This window comes from Microtus ochrogaster (genome assembly GCF_000317375.1).
Source record: "Microtus ochrogaster isolate Prairie Vole_2 chromosome 14 unlocalized genomic scaffold, MicOch1.0 chr14_random_3, whole genome shotgun sequence".
Lineage (NCBI taxonomy): Eukaryota > Metazoa > Chordata > Mammalia > Rodentia > Cricetidae > Microtus > Microtus ochrogaster.
Genome location: NW_004949098.1, coordinates 13,161,746 through 13,169,084, shown reverse-complemented (window position 1 = coordinate 13,169,084; position 7,339 = coordinate 13,161,746).

Genomic DNA, 7,339 nt, shown 5'->3' with positions numbered 1-7,339 from the left:
TCCCTATGGGCCATGTCTGTCTGCTCTCTATCCAGAGGCAGTCCTTTGTCCCACTCCTGGACAAATACTTCTGCCCCCCTCTCCTTCATCCTTGGTCTCCTGTATTTGCCTCTTATTCCCTGCCCTCTGTCCCTCTGGGGCAAAGAAGTCTTCTTTGTGCTGAGAACTTGTCCTGGACCGAGACAGGCCTTTCACTGTTCATGTGCTGAGCACCCAGCTAGGGGTGGTGAAAGCCCCTCTCTGTCCATCTCTCCCTCTGGCGCTGTTACAGGCTGGTGTCTGCAGCTGTCAATCATTCGGCTAGTGCTGCATCTGGTGACCTCTCAGGGGTCTCAAGTCCACAGAATTACACCAAGCTTTCTTCTTTCTCGCACTTCCACTTTGGCTTGTAGCTTTACTAGGTGGCATCATCTTAACTCTATGACAGCCACCAAGATGTAGCCACCGTCTTTCTTGGTTACCTTGTATTTAGCTCCTCATCCCTATGAGGGGTTGTCTGAGACCGTCTCTTAAGCAGAAGCTTCCTGTTTGAAGTTATTGTTACTTACAATTTAATCTGTTACAATTAGCTGCATTCCAAGTAAGACTGTAAGAAAGGACAGTAATGCCTTTCACATGTCCTACAGGAGCTCGTGTGTGTGTGTGTGTGTGTGTGTGTGTGTGTGTGTGTGTGCGTGCGCGCGCGCGCGCATGGTGGGAGGGGGCAGAGTTAGTGATTCAGCCACCACTGTAGAGCCCTGTCCCTCCTGTTCTTTGTCTAGCCTGCATATACAACACGAGCCCTCTTATTCATCTTCCTTAGTGTTCCAGACCTTGTTGTATTAACCGGAACCTCCTTTAAACCCCAGCCTGTTTTAACTGTGTGAGCAACTTGTAGCTTTTATGATGGGCTCTTTCCCCTTACTACTTAGAGTGAGCCCCCCTCACCGCAGCCATAGGTCACAGTAGCCATAGCTGTGCCCAATCAGGAGACAGGCCTTCTTAAAGGAGAAGCAGAGTTGAGGCACAGCCTTTGACTGACAAGCACAAGACTTGATTCAGATTTCTGGCTCTGGATGATGCCAGAAGGTAGTGGAGAGGCTACCCCCACCTTCGCTTTACCAGCTGTCCCTCATGATCTCATCAGCCCTTTGCGGCAGTTTTTTTTTTAAATTTATTTATTTAAGATTTCTGCCTCCTCCCCGCCACCGCTTCCCATTTCCCTCCCCCTCCCCCCTTCCCCAGTAAACTCCCCCTCCCTCATCAGCCCAAAGAGCAATCAGGGTTCCCTGCCCTGTGGGAAATCCTCCTTCCAGGACTAGTTAGGTGAGCATCCAAACTGCCTAGTTTTATCTAAGATGAGAGGTTAAAAATCATAACTCAGAAACTAGAAACAGGAACCCCAGAATTGATGGAGGAAGGTCATTAGTTAATTAATAAAGAAACTGCTTGGCCCTGATAGGTTAGAACATAGGTGGGTGGAGTAAACAGAACAGAATACTGGGAGGAAGAGGAAGTGAGGTAAGATGCCTCAGACAGACGCCATGGTCCCCTCTCCCGGGCAGATGGGGCAGATGCAATGAAGCTCTGACCCAGGATGGGCATAGGCTAGAATCTTCCCGGTAAGCGCACCTCGGTGCTACACACATTAATAGAAATGGGCCAGGCAGTGTTTAAATGAATACAGTTTGTGTGCTGTTATTTCGGGGCATAAGCTAGCCAGGCGGCCGGGAGCTGGGTGGCAGGAACACAGCCCGCAGCTCCTACAACACAGAATCTGACATGTCAAGTTAGTTTTGGTTTTAAGATCCACTAAGTTGTGCGGCTTTGGCACTTGGCACACAGTGCAGTCGGTCCATGGAGGCTGCTAGTGCTGTCACTAGCTCTTGAGAAACAGAGACAGGAGAAAAGCCACAGGGACAGGTTCACTCCGGAACTGCCTCTGCCTGCTGAGCTGGCCAAATGCAGGGAAGGAATTAAATTTAACTCACAGGGCCCCTGGGGCAGAAGAAGCAATGGAAGCTTGAAGGTGACTTGTTTGGCCTCATCTGAGACAACCTAATAATAATCTGAAGGCATGCCAGGGTTGCTCAGTAGAGAATAAATCACCCATTAAGGAGGTGTTTAAGCCAAGGCTGGAGAAATGTGTGGAGAGCTGCTGGAGGTGGGGTCAGACAGATTTAAATGCAAACAACAAAATCTCCACTTCACATACAATACTCTGTCAACCCCCAGTCTGTGTTGAGATGCCTCAAAGGCATGCTATGCGCAAGCTCAGAACATCAGCAAAATGGGGAAAGTGAGAGAGTACACCGTAATAATTGCCTGGAGGGGGAAGAGAGTACACCATGAACAAATGCCCGCAACAGTTTTCAGTCCTAAACCTGAAAAGTCATTTAAGAGAATATAAGTGGTCAAGGACTCAAGCACAAAGTCAAGAATCACAGTCGGAAGACAAAAATGATGATGAGTTTTATCACACGCTGATATGAGGGCACAGTGCTCTCCCCAAGCAAAGAATGGGTGAGGACTTTCTTAGGGAGGCCTATACATATTTATACATGGGAGGCACTTTAAGGTGGGTATGCTCCTGCACACGTTCAATTTAAGATACATCCTTTTAGGCCAGGCAGTGGTGGCGAACACCTTTAATCCCAATACTCGGGAGGCAGAGGCAGGCGGATCTCTGTGAGTTCAAGGCCAGTCTGGTCTACAAGAGCTAGTTCCAGGACAGGAACCAAAACAAACAAACAAACAAACAAACAAACAAAAAAACTACGGAGAAACCCTGTCTCGAAAAATCTTAGGGCCGTGTTGTGGTTTGAACTAGAACAGCCCTAGCAGGCTCATATGTTTGATTCGCAGTTGGAGAACTGATTAGAAAGAATTAGGAGGATGTGGCTTGTGATGGCTAAAGTGTAGTGGCATTTCATTTGTAGTTTAATAAATACAACTTTCCTGAGGATTGAAAAGTAAAAGAGCCACACTGGCCAGCCTTACAGACTAGGGAGCAATAACACACACCTTTAATCCCAGCAGCCACACTAGCTTGCCAGAGAAACTAGGCGGTAGTAGTGCGCACCGTTAATCCCAGAACTAGAGAGGAATATAAAACAGGAGGAGACAGCTCCCAGGCTCAGTCTCATCCCAAGGTTTCCTGCAGGCACGATCACCATTTTCAGACTGAGGTCGAGGTAAGAGCCAGTGGCTGGCTGCTTTGCTTTACTGGTCTTCAGATCGAATCCCAGTATCTGTCTCTGAGTTTTTATTAATCGTGCTTCACTAAAGAAACTCCATTTTATGCTAGACATCCATCTTGGTACCCAGTAGCTGTTTGTCTCTGATCCCAGTCCATGGAAGATGAGTTCCAAGGAACCTGACTTAGTGACCCCCACCCAGAAATGTACACCAGTGACTATCTACTTGTTATGATATGACTAGCAGTTTTTTTTCCTTCGGCTTCTGTAACTTGCTTACATAGATACCCAAAGATTATTTTGAGTTGACTTAACCACTTAGCATGGCAGGAGAGACCAGTTTTTTTCTCGCTTACATAGAAGATCTTCTTGTGCTTTTCGCCTTGAAAAGACCTTTTCCCAAAATGCCTGCGATTTGGCTTTAAGACTGTCATGCTGCTAGCAGCTAATCAATAAACCTTTAAAACTCTCTCATATTCATTCTGTAGAGAGAGGGAGGAGATAGACGTCCAGTGGGAATGGGAACTGGCTGGCCATGCCCGGCTTCCACCATCAGTTCTCAACAATCCCCAGCCACTGTGAGCTTGGTCAGAGAAAGCAAAGTCAGACTCTTGAAAACAACAGCACAAAAGCTGCAGCTGACTCTCCCTTCACCCTAGACCCCCTCCCCACCACTCTCAGCCTGTGTGTGCTCCCCACAGCGGAAACAGTCCTCCAGCTTATTTATGAACTTATGAAAAGAATGTCTTTTAGGAAGAGTTAACATAGATTGCCCAGACTCCCCACACTTCCATGGCTAACAGCATGCAAAGGAGCCCTATGTAGAAAGCAGACCACAGGCAAGCCTCAGGATGCAGGCTTTGGAGGCCCTTCATTTGGCTTGACTCAAGAAAGATTTTTATTTATTTATTTTGAGAAAGCAAGAGTGAGACCCAGGAGTCCTTCCCTACCCTCCTTGACTTCGAGGCCCCAGGAAGCCACAGAGCTCTACCTGAAGAGCTCCAGAGCTGATTCCATGAGGGTGAGATATTTTCCACCTTTACACATTGGTATAAATCACGTCCAAGTTTTGATGCTATTTCAGTTTAATTTGCTTAGCAATTTTAGTGTTTTGATTTTTCTTCCATATCTGTTGTATGCTTTACTCTCACGATGCTCTGGGAGTTGGAAGGGGCTTGGTGTGGGAGTGCTTCTGTCTATGTGTTGCTTTTATTGGTTAATGAATAATTCTGTTTTAGGCAATAGCTTAGCAGAATAGGGCAAAGAGGGAGTTCTAAACAGATAGAGGAGGAAAGAGTAGGCAGAGTCAGAGAGAAGCCACGTAGCCACTACCCACCGCCAGGACAGATGCCTCCACTGGAGCCTGCTGAAACTTGCCAGTAGGCCACAACCTTGTGGTGATGCACAGATTAATGGAGATGGGTTAGTTTAGGAAATAAGAGATAACTAGAAATACACTTAAGCTATTGGTCAAACAGTAATGCAAATAATATAGATTCTAAGTGATTATTTGAGGTCTGGGTAGCTGGGAACAAACAAATAGCCTCCCCCAACAAATCGGCATGCCAACATGTGCCAGCTAAATCCACATAAAACCTGAGAAAGCTTGGAAAGGAATTCTAGACACAAAAGAACAGAGTTAAGGGCAGCTTAATGGCTCCTTTAAGAGAGGTTTACCTGATTCAGTGGTAGCAGGAAAAAAACCAAAAAAAAAAAAACCCCAAAAACCCTAAATCACCCAGCACCACCACCAGCAACAACAACAACAAACACATGGTTTCAAAACCTGGGTTGTGCTGCCAGCATGAACAACTCGACTATTTCAGGAGGTCTGGCTACAGAGCATTTAAATGGGGTTTGTGAGTAGTGTGTTACAAACTGCTTAATGGTATGACATAGAACTGCTGTATACCTGGAACTGGGGTAGTGTACATAGTTCACAGAGGCAGTGAACAGACCTCTGCCATGTTGGACTGAGCAGAGCCAAAAGGCAAAGCAACAGTGGCCCTAGCCATGCCTGCTTAGCATTTTTTAAAAAAGGCATTTCTGGTCAGAAAATAATCACAGATACACAATAAAGACAGATTCAGATAAAAAGACCTCTAAATAGGTCACAGTGTTGGATAAATGTATGTAGGTTTGAAGAGAGAAGAAAAAGAGTATAGAGAGTTACAAAAAGAAGTAAATCATTTAAAAAATAAAACAAAGTCTTTAAAGAGACAGAGTAAAGACAGTCATAGATTAAATGAGTAAAGAAAAGTGAGCCACATAAAGATGAAAAATATACAGAGAGTCTGGGTTATGTATACTATTGTGTTTTCTTTGAATTTTTTGACTGTGAAAGAGCTAAATATGGTGTGAAACAGTGGTCTGTATTCTGTCAATTATATTTTAAATAAATGCTGATTGGCCAGTAGCCAGGCAGGAAGTATAGGTGAGACAACCAGACAGGAAGTAGAGGTGGGTCAATGAGAACAGGAGAATTCTGGGAAGGAGGAAGCCCATTCCTCAGCAGTCCTGACCTGACCATGGAAGAAGCAAGATGTGATTGCCCTGATGAATAAGGTACTGAGCCACGTGGCTAACACAGATAAAAATAATGGGCTAGTAATGGGCTATGTAAGTTATAAGAGTTAATAAGAAGCCTGAGCTAATAGGCCAATCAGTTTATAACTAATATAGACCTCTATGTGATTTCTTTGGGACGTAACAACTGCGGAAACCAGGCAGGACAGAAAACTCAGTCAACATAAGTACATTCATTTCATTGTATGGGCTGCTAAACTAAGCCAGCTTATATACTTTAAAGGTATTTTGACTTCAGAATTTGGGTCTAAAGATTTGTTGCTTTGGAAAAGAGGTTCTTCTTTTGCTTCCACAGGAGATGAGAACCTGTGGATTACTTTCAGACCACTGTGGTTTGATTGATCAAAACCCCCTGAAAGGTTGCCATGAACACCCCTAAAAATACTTTGCCCAACAAAAAGCAGGAAGCAGTTTGGAGAGAACTAGCCCAAATTCTCAAATATTGCTTACAAATATTTGTTTACATTTAAAGGGCAATATGCTATAGATATGAATAATTTGCAATGATATAGATCTTGGTCTATTGATATAAATTTTAGGTCAGTTTTTTTTTCGAGACAGGGTTTCTCTGTAGCTTTGGAGCCTGTCCTGGAACTAGCTCTTGTAGACCAGGCTGGCCTTGAACTCACAGAGATCTGCCTGTCTCTGCCTCCCAAGTGCTGGTATTAAAGGCTTGCGCCACCACTGCCCGGCCCGGTCAAAAAAAACATATTTTGTTATATGTCTATTTCTGCTCTTGATTACGGTATTGTGTTTTGCAACTCATTTAAAAATGTAATACATAATTAAGAAATATAGGTTAATAAAGAGTCATCTATTAATAGTCAAGCTTGTAGTCATGTTAGTTAGGTTTTCTAACTAGTTAGATATATAGAGATATATTCAGTTAGACAGGTATTCTTCATATCTTTCAAAGACCTTTAGAATATGGCATTTAAAATGTTTTAATAACGTAGAATTTTTCATGATATGAGACACACCTGTTCCTGGCAGCACAAATTACTTCAAGAGGAAGACGGGCATTGAAGAGGCTCCTTATGAAGTTTGCTAGCCATTTGGGCAAGAAACTGTTCTTGCCTGGACTGCTTGATGTTATATTCTATAAACTGGACATATAGGACCCACACAAAAATGGCTGTTGAACTTGTCTGAAGGTGAGGTGGTCCTTTGGATATCCTGCTTCATGAAAGAGTCTGCCAGACATTCTACAGGACCCAGAGAAAAGTGACTGACAAACTGTCAATGTAAGTGAAACTGTCTTTGAAATATCCTGCTTCATGGAAAAGTCTGCTGAATATTATGGGCCAGTAAGCTGAAGATGGATGCCTGAAACATTACAGAAGAACTTTGAGTGACTGTCCAGGCAGCAAGATATCTCTGTCAATTCTAGAGTTTTGGAAGTTGCTTACAATGCACTTCCTGTTAACTTAGGTAATATTATATCCTTCTGTATTCTCCGATGGAATTGAAGAATAGATAGTTATAATTATAGTTTTCCTTAGTTATGATAAAAGATAAAGTAGATATAAATATTGTAACTGCAATTCTTGCCTGATACCTGTTTTTTTATTTTTTTT